Here is a 20,402-nt window from a genome sequence, read left to right as displayed (position 1 = left end):
TGAATTTACCATAAAGGTGAAGCATTAACAGGAGACACAAGCAGAGCAACTTGTAATAAAGTAGGCTTCCAACAGCTAAATAATCCAAACAGAAACTTCTGCAATCACTTTTTAATATTCTTTCGTGGGATGTGGGCATCACTGGCTGGTCAGCATTTGCTGCCCATCCGTAGTTGCCCTTAAGAAGGTGGTGGTGAGCTGCTTTCTTGAATTGTTGCAGACCACCTAATTTCAGGGTTCTGACTCACAGTGAAAAAAAACAGTGATACACTTCCAAATCAAGATGGTGTGTGGCTTGAAGGGAAGATTGAAGGCTGTAGTTTTCTCGTGTATCTGCTATCATAGAATCATAGAATCCCTACAGTGTGGAAACAGGCCCTTCGGCCCAAAAAGTTCCACACTGACCCTCTGAAGAGTAACCCACCCAGACCCATTCCCCTACCCTGTTATCCTATATTTACCCCTGACTAATGCATGTAATGTACACATTCCTGAACACTATGGGCAATTTAGCCTTATCCTTCTAGATGGAGGTGGTCATGTGTTTAGAAGATGCTGTCTGAGAATCTCTGGTGAATTCTGTAGTGCATCTTATAGATAGTACACACTGCTGCTACTAAGCGTCAGTGGGGGAAAGAGGAGATGCTTGTAGATGTGATGCCAGTCATGTGGGTGGGCTACATTCTTCTGAATGGTGTCAAGCTTCTTGAGTTTTGTTGGAGCGGCACTAAACCAGACAAGTGGGATTCTATCACACTCCTGATTTGTGCCTTGTAGATGGTGGACAGGCTTCAGGGAGTCAGGAGGTGAGATACTCACTGCAGTATTCCTAGCTTCTGACCTGTTCTTGTGGCCATTGTGTTTATGTGGTGAGTCCAGTTGATGTCTAATCAATGATAACCCCCAGATGTTGATAGTAGGGGATACAGTGATGGCAACACCATTTAATGTCAAGGGGTGGTGGTTAGATTGTCTCTTATTGTTGATGGTCATAGCCTGGTATTTGTGTGGTGCGAATGTTATTTGCCACTTGTCAGCCCAAGCCTGGACATTGTCCAGTTCTTGTTGCATCTGAACATGAACTGCTTCAGTATCTGATGAGTCGCTAATGATTGCTGAACATGTGCAATCATTGGAAATCACCACTTCTAATCTTATGATGGAGGGAGCATCATTGATGAAGCAGCTGAAATGGTTGAAACTAAGGCAATACCCTGAGGAACACCTGCAGAAAAGTCCTGGAGATGAGATGACTGACCTCCAACAAACACGGAGGAAGTGAGGACTGCAGATGGTGTAGATGAGAGTTGAGAGTGTGGTGTTAGAAAAGCACAGCTGGTCAGGCAGCATCCAAGGAGCAGGAAAATTAATGTTTCGGGCATAAGCCCTTCATCAGGATATTTCCTGATGAAGGGCTCATGCCCGAAACATTGATTCTCCTGTTCCTCGGATACTGCCTGACCAGCTGTGCTTTTCCAGCACCACACTCTCGACTCTAAAAACACGACCATCTTCCCATGTGCCAGGTATGACTCTAACCATCAAAGAGTTTGCCCCAATATCTATTGATTCCAGTTTTGCTGGAGCTCCTTGTGTCTCACTCAGTGGAATGCTGTTGGAATGAGGGAGGATGCTTGAGAGGAAAGCTAATGAGCTCAGCACAGAACACAAGCGCATGTTGATTTTGGTCATTGAATTTCGCAAGATGGATTACACTGTCTCATAATCACTGTGTGAATCCTTTGCCAAACCTATTAAAACTAAACACTTCCATATCACATGCAGTCTCTGTCCCTTTTTTTTGCTTGTAGACTTTCTGTTATATAATAACCAAAATTAAGTTTTTTTGTTGTTGTTACCTTTCATTGCCCTGTTGGACATTAGAATGGAGTGAACTCAATTCCAAACTCTCAACATTCTGACAGACCTATGACAATTTCCTGATGTTGACTGGCTTTTAAATTGTTATTTTAAGTGCATGCATGATATTACTAAGCAGTGTGAAAATTGTTATCTGACCGTTGGCTTTAACACCTCATGACTGAATGCCATATTCAGTTGTCAAATTATGCACATTGCAGAAAGTGACTGCAACTGCCTCCTGTTATCTGTCAGAGTAAAACTAGCACATCAAGGCAGTGTTGATTAGTAGAGACATTTCGAAAGGAAATATAACTTATCATTTATTACAATTTTGCATTTTTTTGTATTTTTATACTGCTTTGGCATTTAAATGGTTGACAACTGTTATATATTAGATTGTGCAAAATTAATTTACATGGATAATCAAAAGTTGTCATGTTCAATTAATTAGATGTGCAGTATATTTAGGTTAAATGTTCTCAAGAGATTTGGGGTGTAATTTTCTGCTGCTTTTTAAGTGTGGAGGTGATCAACACATTACCCCCCCAACACCAAAGAGAGTTTGCTGATCGCCCACCAGTCAGCTTTATAAGAGATGACAGGCAGAGTAGAGGTGATTTACTTGACAGAATGCAGACTTCAGGACTAGTGTCCCAAGTCTCCAGAAGCTGCTGGCAAATCAGAGATTGGCAGCTTCTGGGTCCCAAATCCCACTAATCCAGTAAATCACCATGGTTTCCCAGCAAACTGGCAAGCTTTCTCACACATTAAAGGGACAGGTGATCATGAACGTGGTGGCTTGAGGTCCTTAATGGGCAAGAATTATCTTTAATTGGTGGCATTTCAAAAAGTTCTCTTAAAGACCTTCTCACCTAGAACTTGGGAGATGGCAAGAATGGGTTGAGTTTCTCTCCTGGGTCAACTCAGCCCATTATTTTCTCTTCTTCCTACCTCTCTCATCATCTGAAGTGAATGTCACACCCTTATACATTGTTCTACCATGGTTTAAAGATGCAATGAACATAGTCAACTAATCCTGATTAGAAAAATGATTATAATCACGTTGCTGGTGTTAGAGATTTAATATTATGAAGGAGACATGAAATAATGAAAAAAAGCAAAAGCAATTAGTGAATTGGTTCTGTTCTTCAAAATGAACAATAGACTGGTAAGATACAGTTCATAAAAATCAATAAAGTGCATATATGAATAATACATGAACAGTTGCAATAGAACTATATGCAGACTTCAAGCATCCATATCAATATTACATTGAATCTCCAGCCTAAATAAATATCAACTATGATGCTATGCAAAGTCTACTGTTGTGTATGTTCTCTTTGGGGCCTGATATTGAATTGGTGAGAGGATGCACATTGGTATTTTATGGATAGAGTTTCCGCTTTGGGTGCCATTATCACATTTTGTCAAAATTGCATTTGGCATTGTGCTGTTTCTCCTGAACTGACATTTGGTTCAAATCTTTACTCAAGTTGGTTCACTTAATCACAACGTAGAATGTTTTTATGAGCTATTGCAATTGGGAGGTGTAATACAATGCAATTTTTATTTTCATTGTAAGCTCTTTACTGGCATAGCTGAGATTGGTAACCTGCTGCATGTTTAACACTATCACTGAAAAATATTTATCACAGAAAATGTTGTAAAAATATACACTGACCCATTTGCTATTTTCATCAGTGTACAAGACCCAGTTTCTTAGTAAATTTGTTTGGTTCAATGTGTCACACTTTCAAAACTTGCTGAAAACAATGAAGATGCCTTTTCAAATCAGAACAAATTAAAATACATAAGAAAGGAGCAATAGGAATCTATTAGGACCCTTGAGCCTGTTCCACCATTCAATATGATCAGAGCTAATCTGACAGTAGCTTTCTCTCCACTTTCCTGCCTACCCCCTTCTAACCCTTGACCCTCTTGTCCATATTCCTTGTTTCCACCAGGGGCAGGGCTAGTTGGGTAGGCAGAACAGGTTAGATATACATTAAACCAATAACATTTTATGCTCTCATGATCATTTATCAGTCATACATGTGTTGAAAGTAAAATGCTGAAATTCTAGGCCATAGATTTTTAAGGCAGATGGCAAGGGAATTAAAGGTTATCGGGAGCAGAAGGCAACATGAAATTCAGAATACAAGCAGATCAGCGAAGACCTTATTGAATGACAGAGCAGGATCAAAGGTTTGAATGGCCTACTTGTTGCTGACTTGTATAATCCTATGCTTGGAACAACTCTTTTTAATTGTCAGCTGTGATCTATGCTTTCACTCCATACTTTGTACAAGAGTCATGAGTTTAAATGGCACTCAAAAATCTTGTACATCAAGTCTAGGCTGGTAGTCCTGTGCAGTATTGAAGGCGTGTTGCACTGACATGGGTATCAGCTTTTGAGTGAGATGTTAAACCGAGGCTCCATTCTCCCAATGTTCTTCAAGGAAACACTAAGGTTCCCCAGACACCGTTTCTAAGCAGATGAAAGACTGGTCAGTTGCCTAGGTACCTTCTTAATGTGAATCTCAATTGTTGTCTCTCTCTTGCATTTTCTCTCTCAGTTTCCTCTCTTGAACTGTTTAGGTTGCTCCAGCTCTCCACTCCAGCCCTAATTATTATTGAATTTCTAGATTAAGACACCGTTGCTGATCCTGTGAATACATTGGCTCTCTGCTTCCTCAGTGAAAACCAGCTCTGTTCTCAAGTTTGGCTTTCAAATTCCGTGTCATTTCTAGACACCAAGACTTTGCTTCAGCACTGGGCAATCTGAACAGTGCGATAGGACTCAGTTATTGTATTTCTGATGGTAACCTTAGTTGTTAAAATTTTAAAGTAAATTTGATCAGATGGCCTTTGCTGTTTACACAGACTGAGACTGGATTACTTATTCTTCAAATTTTGCGACAGAATGGTTCTTGGTCAGAGTTTCACTCTTCCAGACAGAAATATATTTCACCGCCATTTTTGGATTTCATAGTAATTTTTACCTTCTCTATCATATTTCTTTTCTGCACTGCAACACTTTCTGAATCTTCATTCCCATGAAAGTGCCTTCATCAATGTTTTCTCAATACTCAACTCTTCAAGTAGCTTCCACACTTCTCCCAACATTGAGAACAATTTGTCAATGCTTCCTGCTGACTCCACCTTACCTACATTAACTTTTTCCCACCATGCAATTAATAACATTATCTCAGGAATTGCCCCTATTCTCCCTCATTCCCAATTGAATTTCTTGCATTTATTTAGACAGGGGCTTTGGGCATCATTGGCAAGTTCCGAATTCCTCTTGCGAAAGTGTAACACCAACTGACTAGTTCACTTCGCCATTTCAGAAGAAAGAGTCAACCACAATCCTTCCATTTCAGTTATAATGGCACTTTTACAACTCCAATAATTTAGACTTTGACCATCAGTTCCCCACAAATTTCTGCATCAACTGTCTTGCTCACCCACACCCACACATTAATGAGAAAAATATTCTTTCTTTGTCTTATCTGGCCATTTCCCTGCTATAGTCTTCATCTTTCCTCCTTGGAGTGTGGCCAGGAATGGATATGGCAGACTGGTTTAGCTATCCCATCCATTAGATTGGAGTGGAATAAAGTTGGGTTTTGCTGAGTTCTTCCAAAACTCTTCTGTATTTCAGAAACATCCTGGAAGTTCCTGCATTATGTCCCTGCTCTATTATTCAACATTTCACCAATGAAGGAAAACATCACATATGACTTCTTTACCAACGTACCTACCTGTCCTGTCACTTTAGGCCAAATATAACATGAAATTGGACATCTTGGAGAAAACAATAGTTGATGTACATTATGGCTTCTAACCTGAATGTAAATCAGAAACTGGACAATTAAATGCATTTCTATACATAACTGGGAAGTCAGTAGATGATGCCATAGCTCACAAGGTATAAAGGAAGCAACAGATCCATTGAAAATGATACTGAAAAGCTTTCAAAATTATTTCAAACAAATAATTAATAGCATTCTGTAAAGAACAAGAACCATTCAACATCCAAAAAAATCATAGATAATTTTAATAATAATCTCTACAGATCGCCGACATTTAAAATACCAGGGCATTGTAGACTGCGGTAAATGTGAAGTTAAATGTGATCAGTGTAGTTTAGTGTTTGTTAGGTGGTGTAGACACAATGGACCAAAAACCCTCTTTCTATGGTATATGACTCTATGACCATTGCAGAGATGTGAGTACATAAAAATACCAAAGTGTTGTAAGCATTACTGATGATTTTTTTGTCAAATTTATTACAGTTCAAAGAAGGTCTAACTCGAGAAAAGAAAGCCATTTAGATTATGTAAAATGGTGCTCTGGAATAAATGCAGACTAATCCTAAAAGGAGAACCATATAATACAACAAGGCAAATAAAAACCTCACAGGTGCAAATAGTTCACAGCTATTCAAACCAAATAATTTTCATGTAGATCAATAAAACACTTCCAGAAAATGTGTGAAGCAGGACATAGCCACTTAAAATCAAAAGATCTAAGAACTACCTGCATAAAGAGGTAAAGCATCTTCCAGTAGAAAATAAAAGCAAATCTTTTCTATCAAAAATAAATGATTCAGACCCAACATTTTGGCGAGCTGATAGTTATACCAATGGGCATTTCATGATTTTCAAGTTACACACCACAGTGTGTGTCACAGTATTGTCAGAGAGTTAGCTTTGGTTGAGAAAAAAATATCAATAGCCAATGGTAGTGTAACTATAACACCCATGGGACGCAGCATCCAAATGGCAAAGCATACACAAGCAGCTCCCCATCTCTGGGATACTAAATACTGTAACAGAAAGAAATATATGTAATTCACAACCATGTGTTTACCATGAAGAAAAACACGAAGACTTGAGAACATGGAGAAGTTAGTGGTGATATCTTTGAGATAGTCGTAGTTGATGAATTGTTGGATCTATTAAAATGTATGAAGATGAATAAATCTTCTGGTCCTGACCAGATATATTCGAGAACACTGTAAGAGGTTAGAATAGAAATTGTGAGGGCCTTGACTGATATTTTTGCATCATCATTAGCCACGGGTGAGATCCTGGAAGACTGGAGGGTAGTGAATGTTGTGCCATTATTCAAGAAGAGCTGCAAAGGAAATCTGGGAACTATAGACCAGTAAGCTTAACATTTGTGTTGGCAAGTCACTTGAGAAGATTCAGAGAGATAAAATTTTTGTTGCAAACGTTTCGTCCCCTGGCTAGGCGACATCCTCAGTGCTTGGGAGCCTCCTGCGAAGCGCTTCTTTGGTGCTTCCTTCGGTGTTTATAGTGGTCTGTCCCTGCCGCTTCTGGTTGTCAGTTTCAGCTGTCCGCTGTAGTTGTTGGTATATTGGGTCCAGGTCGATGTGTTTGTTGATGGCATTCATCCACAAACTCCATGCCTCTAGGAATTCCCTGGCTGTTCTTTGTCTGGCTTGCCCTATGATAGTAGTGTTGTCCCAGTCGAATTCATGTTCTTGTTGTCTGCGTGCGTCAACCGGAAGCGGCAGGGACAGACCACTATAAACATCGGAGGAAACATCAAAGAAGCGCTTCGCAGGAGGCTCCCAAGCACTGATGATGTCGCCTAGCCAGGGGACGAAACGTTTGCAACAAAAACTTCCAGCTCGGCGAACAGAACCACAACAACGAGCACCCAAGCTACAAATCTTCGCACAAACTTTGAAGAGATAAAATATACATGCATTTTGGAAAAATAAGGTTTGGTTAGAAGTAGTCAGCATGGTTTTGTGAATGGGAGATCACGTGTCACAAATATGTTCGAGGTCTTTGATGAAGTGACTAGGAAGGTTGACAAAGGCAGGGCGGTAGACATAGTCTATATGGTTTTCAGTAAGGTCTTTGATAAGGTTCCACATGATAGGCTGTTATGGAAGGTTAGATTGCATGGAATCCAGAGCGAGCTGGCAAATTGGACATAAAATTAGCTTGATGATATGAAACAGAGGGTAATAGTGGAAGGAAGCTTGTCGGACTGGAGGCCTGTGACTAGTGGGGTGCCTCAGGGGTCAGTGCCCATTGCGGTTTGTTATCAATATTAATGATTTGGATGAGAATGTACAAGGCATGATTCGTAGGTTTGTAGATGATACAGTATCGTGGACAGTGAGGAAGGTTATCAGAAATTTCAGCAGGACCTTGATCAGCTGGGGAAGTGTGCTGCGAAATGGCAAATGGAGTTTAGTATAGATAAGTGTGAAGTCTTGCATTTTGGAAAGTCAAATCAGGTTGGAATTTCATAGTGAATGGTAGGGCCTTAAGGAGTGTAGTGAAGCAGAACGATCTTGGAGTTCAGGTTCACAGTTCTCTGAAAGTAGAATCACAGATAGACAGGGCAGTGAAGAAGGCTTTTGGCACACTTCATAAGTCAGGGCATTGAATATAGAAGTTGGGAAGTTATGTTGCAGTTATACAGGATGTTGGTGAGGCTGCACTTGGAGTATTGTGTTCAGTTTTCGTCACCTTGTTATAGGAAGGATGTTATTAAACTGGAAAGAGTGCAGAAGAAATTGACAAACGTATTACCTGGACTCAAGGGTCTGAGTTATAAGGAGAGGTTGGACAAGCTAGGATTTTTTTCTTTGGAGCATCGGAGACTGAGGGTGGGTTTGATAGAGGTATATAAAATTATGGGAAACTTTGATAGGGTGAATGCATTCAGTCTTTTTTCCAGGGTTGGGGAATACAGGGCATCAGTTTAAGGTTAGAGGAGAAAGAATAAAAGAAGTGCATTTTTTTTTACACAGAGGGTAGTTTGCATATGGAATGAGCTGCCAGTGGAAGTGGTTGAGGCGGACAGTAACAATATTTAAAAGGCATTTGGACAAGTACACGATCGGAAAGGATTAGAAGGATATAGACCAAGTTCAGGGAAATGGGGTTAGTGTGGACAGACATTTTGGTTGGCATGGACCAGTTTGGGCCAAAGGTCTCCATGTTATAGATTTCTATGACAACCAGGAATTCTCATTCCTGAGTGACAACGTGTGTGCTGATCACAATCTCATTCAAAAAATCGAGGAGGTTAAGGACTCGATGGGCTGTTATGTTGGGATTCTACAATTCTAAAAGCAAACATTGTGTGAAGTTTTGGTCTCCTTATCTGAGGAAGGATGTTCTGAAGTCTTACGAGACAATTAGTGTCAAGAAGGCTTATGAGACTGATTCCTTGGATGGCACAATTGATGTACAGAGGAGACTGGATCAGTTAGGATTATATTCATTCGAGTTTAGAATGAGGGGGAGCTCTCATAGAAAATTTTAACAGGATTAGACCGAGTAGATGCAGGAAGAATTTCCATGATGACTGGAGAGACCAGATCTTGGAGTCATAAACTAAGGATAAAGGGCAGGCCTTTTAAGACAGAGTTGAGGAGGAATTTCTTCACCCAGGTGAGCCTGTGGAAAGCACTGCAAATGTTTGAGAGTGAAATATTGAAGACTTCCAAGAAAGATGTGGAGAGAATTTTTCAGACTTAAAGGAATAAAGGATATGGGGAGAATGTGGGAACAGGGTATAGTGCTGGATGATCAATCATGACTATATTGAAAGCAGAGTAGATTTGAAGGACTGAATGGCATACTCTATTTTTCTAACCAGAGGTGTCACAATACTGTAATAAGAAATGAGAATGTGGGGCAGGGTATCATTGGGGGAGAGATATCGGTCTGCAACTATCTGAAAAGGTTAAGACTGATTGAGAGTCATAGCACCACTACTGTGGATGATGCCATAAGGACCGGTGAACAAGTTATCTAAGGAACATGAAGGAGTCAAGCCAAAGACAAGACTGCCTCTTTCGTAATGTATATCATATTCTTGTTACATGCAAATGCAATAATTGCAGAAATGCAATAAAGTATATTAAAGTTAGACTAGAATGTGGCTATCCTACTCACACGAGACTCACAGACCCTGGGAATATAATGCCAACACATATAACATGGTCTATACATAGAATAGTACAGCGTAGAAGCAGGCTCTTTAGCCTACCATGTCTGTGCTGACCATGATGCCATTCTAAACTAATTGCCTAAACATTTACCTGCATGTGGCTCTGGTTCATCCAGTATGGAGGGTTGTGCTGTATCGAGAAGGGAAGAAGGATATTGGATTAGGGACAGGAGGATGTCATTTTGAGTCTGACAGCAGGGGAGTCTGGTCTAGCCTGGCAGATGGCTGGGGTAGTTTGGCTGGGGTTTAGTCAGGTCTAGTCTGGTGTGATGGTGGGGACAGGGTCTGGTCATGACGGACAGGGTATGTCAGGCCAGGGTTAGGTGCTCTGGGAACATGTAGTTGCAAGTGGGTGAGCTACATATGGGGTCAGTTTCTTGGTTATTCAGAAGTTACACGATGTGTGTAACTGTCTAACTTTACATAGCTACTTTATATTAATTTCATCAAAGTCCTCCAGATTCTCTGATTTAAATAGAGACTTTCAGAGGTTCCAGGTACTGGGGAATTGCCCAGCAGTAGTTTCCATTTCCAGGGCATTTCTTTCAGCGTGTTCTACAATGGGGATTCCTCAGGGTCCTCACTCACAACTCCCATTCACACTGGAATACCAACTGTACTGCCAGTAGAAAATTCAGGCTGACATTCCTTAAAACCTACCTTTCCATCAAATATATCAATAGCATTTAATTTCTCCTTGTGTGGCTTGGTTTCAAATTCTGTTTGATAATGTTCCTGTGAAGTGCCTTGGGAGGTTTTACCACATTTAGGCATTACATTTATCTTGGTTTTTGTTGTGTCTTGGCACACATTTATCCCTCAGCCGTCAGTACTAAAACACATTAGCATGTCATTATCTCATTATTACTTGTGGGGCCTTGCTGTCACAGATTAAATAAAGTGTTTCTACATTACATTAAAAAAATGAGGACACATTCAAACCACTTCATTGGCTGTAAAGCACTTTGGGGCATTCTGAGATTGGGAAAGGAACTACATAACTCGAACTGTTTACTTTAAGAAAAGATGCAGAGTGGAAGGAGCAGGTTGAATGGAGGTTTCTTCAGTTAACACATAACGTTCTGAAGAGAAGTTTGTCTTACACCAATGCTGCTCATGAAAAAAAACCATTGACAGGATTTTTCTTCAGGCGGCATGGCGGCTCAATGTTAGCACTGCTGCCTCACAGCGCCAGGGGTTTGATCCCACCCTTGAGCGTCTGCTTGTGAGGAGTTTGCACATTCTCCCCCTGTCTGTGTGGGTTTCCTTTCACAAGCCAATGATGTGCAAACTAGGTGGATTATCTTTGGGAAATGTAGGGTTGCAGAGATGGGGTGGGTCTGAGAGAGATATTTTTCAGAAGCGTGGTGCGGAATTGATGGGCTGAATAGCCTGCTTCCTCACTGCAGGGATTCTATGATAAAACATTGCCCTATAGTGTGGATTGGTTAAAATGTGTCACATTTGCGTGACCTCACTGATGACAAGTAGTGCATAACTCTTCTCTTTTTAGAGAAACACATTTTGTTGCCAGTACTGAGTATGCAAAAGAGCTTTAATGATAACCAACTTGACAGATGTCCTTAGGGTACTGCCTAATATTTACAATAATAGGGAGTAACATAGTGAAAAACAGTTTTTGATTTGCAGTGAACCTATTTTGTAATACCGGAAGGGATCAACTTCATCCCCATTGTACTCCTGACATTTAAATATCGGAATATATCAGTAAGAATCTTTATCCCCAAATGCCAGGACAGTTACGAATGTCTCACAGAGAAAGGATGTTGTTAATGAAAATAAGTAAATCCAAATTAAAAATGTAAGCCTGTAGACTTAGGTGATAATTTGAAAATTTATCCAGGTCATTAACTGTTCCATTTTACTATGTTTGCACTTTACAATTATTGTATTAGAATAGACTGCACATTGACATGACAGCTTGCTAATCACGGAGATTACAGTTATAAATGAAAGGTTCAATAATTTGATATGATTTGTTCACTCGAGTGAATATTACTGGCTCAGTCACATCAAAACAAAGAGGTTGATGTCTTCTCACGTGATGGGATATGTAGTGGAAAACTTGCAACAATCTAAACAATCACACTGCGTCTCATTGACTAAGAAGCTGGTTATTACCCACAGCTTCAATGGGAGAAGGTGCATTCAAGGAGCAGCATGTTGAAGGAGGAGGTCGGATTGTTGTCAGCAAAGTGGGCACAGAAATTCTCTTTTTGATACACCTTACAGCAGTCAGTACGATTCCAACCTTTGAGTGTATACCATCCTGATGGTCTGTTCTGTTGGATCCATAGTAATTAGGCTTCCTCCTCAGACATGTCGAAAAATAACATCACCTGAATAGTGCAACTTTGGAAGGCAAACAAGCTACCAATATGACGGACATGCAATCTGGAACAGACTGAAAACACCACCTCAGAAAGCCAGGAAACAAATGAGTTCTCAAAATAAAATGTTGGTCTTGTCAATTAACAAACCCAACGTAGCACATTTCTGCTAGTATCCAAAGTGGTCTTGTTGGGGTCATTGGCTACAGGTTATGGGGTTATGCTTTATTGTTTATGTCTTGGAACTGATTTCTGATCTTCAACATGTCAGGAAGGCCCTAATGTTGGAGGGTGAAGTATCATTGTATTTCCTGCACATTGGACATTGCAACAGAGAATCCTCTCTGCACAGTAAGGGATGGAATCACTTTCTGTTCATGTTGCTGTGTGTATGCTCCAAAGATATTTTCAGTTCCATCTGAACTTTAGAAAGGGATAATCAGGGTAGATGTATCAGCAACCTCATTTTGCTTTATTTTTACTGTTGTGTTGTGATGCAAACCTAATTAGTTGGACTGTCTTGTCATAAAGGAATATATGCATATTGTATTGTTCCTTGGTTGGTGTTGTAGAGCTATTCTTACCTTGCTTTTTCGGTCAATACTACTGCCTGCACATTGAGATACCAGACTGGTATATCACTGGCTGTAAGTCTCTGCACATACACTGTCCCTGAGGCTGTTGGCACCTTATCTCGATTTAAATTCTTCAACTCCATATTTCCTGTAATACTCCTTTATCATGTCAGTACATAAGAGTGACTCGCTGGTTCATTTCTCAGGGCAATGCCCTAACTAATCAAAGTCAACCTGATTGGTTTAAAATTTAAACAAAACCTACCTGCTTACAAACTATCAGCATTAATGGCTGCATTGGGCATGCTAATAGCTCTACCAATCAGGGTCGACTTGTCAAACAATCAAAACTCCCCTCTTAATTTGGGTTTTCCCCTTGAATTTGTATTCTTGCCAAAAAGATGAGTGCATGGCAAACAGCTTTGACAAAATGTGTCTTTTTGCAGCAACACTCACATACTGTACTACCAAGTGACTAAAAGGAATTTATTTTCATCTTTTCAAAGGCTACATCTGTTCTTGACTTCAATTCCATCACTGGAGGTTTTTTTTTCCCAAAGCTGTCTTATGGGTTTGATGGTTAAGTGTGAGGTAAACTTTCTCATTTAATTCATCAAATTTAGGAGTTGTGTTGTTTACGCACTTGAATTAACCATGATAACTTACTACTGGATAACGTGACCTAGAAATGTAGCCTCATTCAGGAGAATTGACATTTCACATTTACTGTAAGTATTGGACTCTGTAGTGCCTTCAACACCTCACCTGACTCTCCTGCCAGATTCCTTCTTTGTTTCCTCCTGCCCTCTAATGTAATCCAAATGATTCCCTGTTTCTCTTCCAGCATTCTGGACATTGGCCTTTGTAAAATCTCTTGTGCAGAGCAGTTCCTAAATAGTAGATAGTTGAAGCAATGCCACCTGAATGTTGTAATAAATGTACACCTTAGGATATCTGCCAAAATGGATTGTTGGCATTCAGCTTTGTGAAAAGATTGTTGAAAATTTGGTCAAAACAGTTCATGAAATAGGGTGGATTTCCCTTCCTAATCCTTTGTTGAGCTAAGTGAGAACTGCACACAATGTTAGTTCCCCATTGTATTGGAACTGATACCAGCTGTAAGCACCATTGTGTTGGTTCTGTCACTGGGGATATGACACAAACTGCCCCCCTGCCCCCACCCCCACCCCACGATCAATCAATCAAGCGATCTAATTGTGACTTAGCTTTTCCCATCAAAAAATGTGGAATTACGCTGGGAGTATTCAAGCAGATGGGTTCAAAGTCTTCTTGCAGAGTATTATGATGCTCTTGTTTCATATTCCTAAACCATAGATTTGGGAACTCTTGCCATAATTCTTTCCAATCTTTATTCTGAGAGTATCCACACTCTCTAAGAGACATTGATCAATACATGTATTTCCACTCAAACAATGCATTATTCTGATTCCTCAGTATTCGTAAGATTTCACTGGCATATCATCTTCCATGACTAAACTGTGCAGTGTTTTGCTCATGAACCTGAAGATCTGTACCTCCTGCGTTATGGAGGCTTAGGTTAGCAGCTTTGAGTTTCACAGGTTTCAACCATGGCAAGCTTTCTGCCAGTATTCATACAGCTGCTCCTATCTCAGGTAAATTCTGCTAAAAATTCTTGTATCGTCAAAGAAAGACCAGAAACTGAACTGAACTAGCTATATAAATACGATGGCTACAAGAGCAGATCAGAGGCTAGGAATACTGCAGTGAGGAACTCACCTGGTGACTTCCCAAATGTCAAGGCACAGGTCGGGAATGTGATTGAATACTCCCCATTTGCCTGCAGCTCCAACAACACTCAAGAAGCTTGATGCCATCTAGGGCAAAGCTTAATTGGCACTGCATCCACAAGCACCCATTCCCTCCACCACTCACACTCAGTAGCACAGTGTGCACTACCTACAAAATGCATGTAGAAATTCACTAAAGATCCTTAGTACCTTATAAACCCACGGTTGTTTCCATCTAGAAGGGCAACAACTGCAGTTACATGGGAATAGCAACTCTTTCATGACATGATAAATTATAGATTGTATCTACACACTAACGTTTTTATGACTCATACAGCAGACACTCTGCAGTTCAGAATTCTGCAGTTGCTCCTGATTTACATAACCCTCCGCTTTTTTTATTCGTCCTGCCAGAATGACTAACTTTGCGTTTTCTCACATTATGCTCCATCTGGCAGATTTTTGCACATTCACTCGGCCTGTTCATATCTGTCTGCAACTTCTTTATGCCTTCTTCACAGCATAGCTTCTTACCCATCTTGGCTCCATCCATACATTTAGCTACCATACCTTCGCTCCCCTTACCTGGGTCACTAATGTAAATTGTATAAGTTGAAGCATGAGCACAGATCCACTTGGGAATCTAGTCTTTACTTTCTGTCAATCAGATGAAGATCTTTTATACATATTCTCTCTTCCTTGTCAGCCAGCTAACCTTCTATTCATGCCACCCCCATTCCATGAGCTTTTACTTTACCTCAATATCCTTTGATACGGCACCTTTTAAATTACTTTCTTTAAATCCAGGTATGGTACATCGACCCCTCTATCCAAGCACATTATTCCATCAAAAAAACTCCAACACATTTGTTAAATATGATTTGCCATTGATAAAACCACGCTGGCTGCCCCTAAATATCTTGCTGTAATCTCTTTAATGGTCAATTCTAACACCTTTTTAATGATAGATACCAAATAAACTGGCTTAGTTTCCTGCTTTCTGCTTTCCTCCTGTTTTGAGTAGCTGTTATATTTACTACTTTTCAGTCTGCTGGACCCTTTCTAGAAATGTTCTAATTTCTGGAAATGTTCCACCAGACTGAAAGGTATAAAATATAACTAGGAATCTATAGAATTAGAACATTTCTGGAAAATCACAGCTAATGCATCTGCTACCTCATTAGCAACCTGTTTTATGATGCTCGGATGAAATTCATCTAAACCCAGAGAATTGTCAGCTTGCAGCTCCATCAGTTTGCTTGCTTTATATAAACAAATATCATTCATGATGCTGTTGCCTGCTTTATTGGAATTTGTGCTGCCTTTCTGAAGAGTGATAATGCCATCTTGGGACCGATCCTTCTGACCATGTCAGATGAGTCCCCAGTGTTTCATCACTGAAACAACCGATTTCGAATTTCTGATTTCTGCCAGCATCCATATTGGATTGTCTGTTTCAATTTTAATTCCTCCTTGGATTGGAGAAAGTCAGAAAACTTCTCAAAGTTCACACAGACTATCATTAGGTTCCAATTAAATCACCCTTCAAAGTTCCATACCCACAACATCCTTCTTTGATACAAATCCAATAAAAATACTTCTATTGATTCTTTCAAATGCTGAGGTCACTGATTGATTTTTGCCATTCCAGTCATAAATTGGTTGTGGGTGTAACGTACACATCAATTGTTTTAATGAATGCATATCTCGTAGTACTTTCTTTCATATTTTATCTCACCAAAACATTATCAGCTATTGGACCTACAGTATATAGAAACATACTGACTTGATAGTGCTGCTCCTTTGTATGTAATCTTGAAGCTAATCTATAGCCCTGTAACTACTGCTTCTAGAGATGTTAATCTTGGTTTCATTGTTGGCCTTCCATGATGTCAAATGGTTGAGACAATAAAGTGTCCACTAGAGCTGCCATTCCTACAGACTACTGAGTCGAACAGACCTGGGAAGTCATTTGGTTCTGCTTCCTGACATCAAACTGATCTAATTCTGTGTTTTGTCCTCACCAGAGTACTGCCAGATTGTTGTGAGGTTTTAAAGTCTTCTGAGGTGCTTTATCTTGACCTTTGGAGTTTACCTGCTCTATTGCACTGTAATGAAAGACTTCCAGGGTGTTTTTGTTTTTGTCCTGCCTTTGGAGTTTTCTTTTCTAGCTTTATTTGTTTTCTGAAGTCCTTGGCTGCATTTCGAGTCTTCCTGTTTCTTTCCTCAGCCTATCCAAAGTCTTCTAATGCCCTATCATGCCTTTGGAGTTATCCTTGTTCAACTGTACATCTTGCATCCACTTTAACATTAGATCCTGACTTTGGGTGTTACTTTGTCCTCCCTGTCATCATGCTTTGCCTTGAGCTTTAACCCAGTTCTGGTTACTGTTCGATGATATGACTTTTCTTGATTTGGTTTATTATTGTCACATGGACTGAGATACAATGAAAAGTATTGTTTTGTGTGCTATCCAGACAAATCCTACCTTACATAAGTACATCAGGGTATTAGAATAGAATGCAGAATGTAGTGTTACAGCTACCGAGAAGGTGCAGAGAAAGACCAACTCTAAGATGTGTGAGGTCCACTCTAATAGCAGCAGGGAAGAAGATGTTCTGAAATCTGCTGGTATGTGTTTTCAAACTTTTGTATCTTCTGCCCGATGGAAGATAATGGAAGTGTGTATAACTGGGGTGCAAGGTGTCTTTAATTATGTTAGCTACTTTTCCCGAAACAGCAGGAAGTGTTGATGAGGTCAATGGAAAGAAGGCTGACTTTCGTGATAGACTGGGCTATGTTGACAACTCTCTGTAATTTCTTGCAGTCCTGGGCAGAACAGTTGCCATATCAAGTTGTGATGCATCCAGATAGAATGCTTTCAATTGTGCATCTGAAAAAATTGGTCAGAATCATGTGGATATGCTATATTTCCTGAGCCTTCTGAGGAATTAAAGGTATTGGCATGCTTTCTTGACTGTAGCATCAATGGACCAGGCCAGATTGTTGGTGATATTTACTCCTAGGAACTTGAAGCTCTCAACCATCTCCATCTCAGCACCAAGTGTGTGTCTTCCACGGCGCTTCCCAAAGTGGATGACCAGCTCCTTGTTTTACTGATATGGAGGAAGTAATTGTTGCCTTTACACTATCTCCATCTCCTTCCTATACTCAGTCTTGTCATTGTTTGAGATCCAGCCACTACAATGATGTCATTATCACATTTGTAAACGGAGTTTGAGCTGAATTTGACCACACGGTCTTGAGTACATAAGTCAAGAGTGTGGTACTGGAAAAGCACAGCAGGTCAGACAGCATCTGAGGTGCAGGAGAGTCGACATTTTGGGGAAGAGCCCTTCATCAGGAATGAGGCTTGCGAGCCAAGAGGGTAGCGAGATAAATGGGAGGAGTGTGGTCAATTCTCCTGCTCCTTGGATGCTGCCTGACCTGCTGTGCTTTTCCAGCGCCACAATCTCAACTCTGATCTCCAGCATCTGCAGTCCTCACATTCTTCCATGAGTGTATAAGGATTATAGTAAGGAGCTGAGTATGCAGCCTTGCAGGGCACTGGTGTTGAGGATAACTGAGGAGGAGATGTTGTGGCCTATACATCCTGATTGCAGTCTGTGGGTCAGGAAGTCAAGGATCCAGTTGCACAGGGGGGAGCAGAGACCTAGGTGCCAGAGTTAGGAAATGAATTTGGTTGGAATTATGATGTTACAGGTGGAGCTATAGTCAATAAATAGGAGTTTGACATCAGTGTCCCAGTTATCCAGATGTTCCAGGGATAAGTGTAAGGCCAGGAAGATGACGTCTACTGTGGAACTATTGTGATGGTAAGTGAGTTGTAATGGATCAAGGCAAATTGGAAAGCTGGAGTTGATATGTATCATCATAACCCCTCGAAGCACTTCATAATTATGGATGTCAGAGCCATGGGCAGTTGTCATTAATGCATGTTTCTTCTTTGCCACCAAGATATTAGTAGTCTTGAAGCCGGTCAGGACCTCATGACAGAGTAAAAAGAGGTTAAAGATGTCTGCAAATACTTCCACAAGCTGGTCCACACAGGATCTGAGTGCACGGCCAGGGTGCCCAGCTGTGCCAGCTGCTTTCTGTGGGTTCACTTTCAAGAAGGCCAATCTGACATCTGCGGCAGTCCAGCCTTGGTCTGGCCTTGCCTTGCAGGGAGCCCACAGGAGGTTTACAAGAATGATTTCCATATGAGAAGCAGTTGAGGACTTTGGGTCTGTACTTTATGGAGCTAAGAAGGATGAGGCAGAGTTCGGATTGAGACTAATAGAATACTGGGAGCCGTGGATAGAATGGAAAGAAGATATTCCCACGAGTAGAGACTAGGAACCAAGGCCACAGTCTTAGAGTGAAGGGATGATTCTTTGGAATTGAGATGTGGAGGAATTTCCTCAACCAGAGGATGGTGAATCTGTGGAACTCATTGCCGCAGAGGGCTGTGGAGGTGTGGTCATTGAGTATATTTAAGACACAGATAGATAGGTTCTTGATTAGTAAGAGGATCGGGGTTATTGGGGAGAAGGCATGAGAAAGGGGTTCAGAAATATATCAGCTATGATAAAATGGTGGAGTAGACACTGGGCCAAATGGCCTAATCCTGCTCCTATGTCTCATGGTCTCATGGTCTTACGGTCTGGAGTTACTCGAGGTGTGCATATCTGCACAACATTTTCAAGGCTGCTTTCTCCTTACATCTGAATGAGAATCTTCAACAGAAATGTACATGTTACATGCTCAAAACATGTCTAGTGCAATGTCTAATACCTCTTGTTTCACATAATCAATCCAGACGAGAGGCTTCTCTCTTGCTGAGAATCCACTCCCTAACTCTTTCCCAATAGCCCTGCAGAGGTCTCCTTGTGAGGAATGTTTATAATGTGCATCTTTAAAAAACAAAATGCAAGAAGAAAAATGGCTTCATAACTCTTCTCAGTTTTCAGATATCATGGCATAAAACCCCCAGCACATTTAAGCTCACAAACACTTTGTGTTTGTTTTAATCAAATGATCCTGCAGCTGCCACAGTTTTAATACCACACTTAACAAACATGTGGCAACCTGTGGGACCTGCACTATCTTTCACGGACAGACAATTTTCAGAGGAAGGATTGTGAGCAATGAAAGTATATGGCAAGGGTTAAAATCCTGCCTCAATCCTCTCACCCTCCCTGAATTGCCAGAGAATGAAGAGTTGTTGACAGGAAAATAAATATTTATCTTGAGAGCAAACCAAGCTTCATGGAATTAAAAAAAAAAGAAATGCTGGCAGTATATTACCCAGCATTTGTAAATAGAAAGGTCAATGTTTTGAGAGCAAATTTTCATCAGAACAAGCTTTCTGGAGGCAGCTAACATGATTGAGGGAATATAAAAATTGCTCCTGAGATCAGAGGAGATAGTGAGATCAAGACAATCAATAGATGGAGAAGGATTAGGGCTGGAGCCAAAGTTTGTAGCTGTCGATTAGCTTTGTGAGAAACATGAAGAAATCATGTCTTCCGAGGGATGGGATATGGCAGTGTAATGAATATGTATCTGACAGCATGACTTCAAATCGTACCAGGTAGTTTGAGAATTTGAGCTCAGTTTTTGAGGCCATTTAATACAAAAGCAAAAAACTGTGCTGCAACAAAAACAAAGTCTGCGATAGGTGCTATGAATAAAAAACAATAAAGAAACAACAGAAAATGCTGGAAAGACTCAACCAATTGGGCACCTTTGTGAGAGAGAACCAGGTCAGAACTTCATACCTCCCATAAGCAACAGGGAAGCAGGGAATAGGGGACAAGTGTGGAAGACCA

Source organism: Chiloscyllium plagiosum, chromosome 20, assembly GCF_004010195.1.
Source record: "Chiloscyllium plagiosum isolate BGI_BamShark_2017 chromosome 20, ASM401019v2, whole genome shotgun sequence".
In the NCBI taxonomy this organism is placed as follows: Eukaryota; Metazoa; Chordata; class Chondrichthyes; order Orectolobiformes; family Hemiscylliidae; genus Chiloscyllium; species Chiloscyllium plagiosum.
This window is presented reverse-complemented; position numbering follows the sequence as displayed.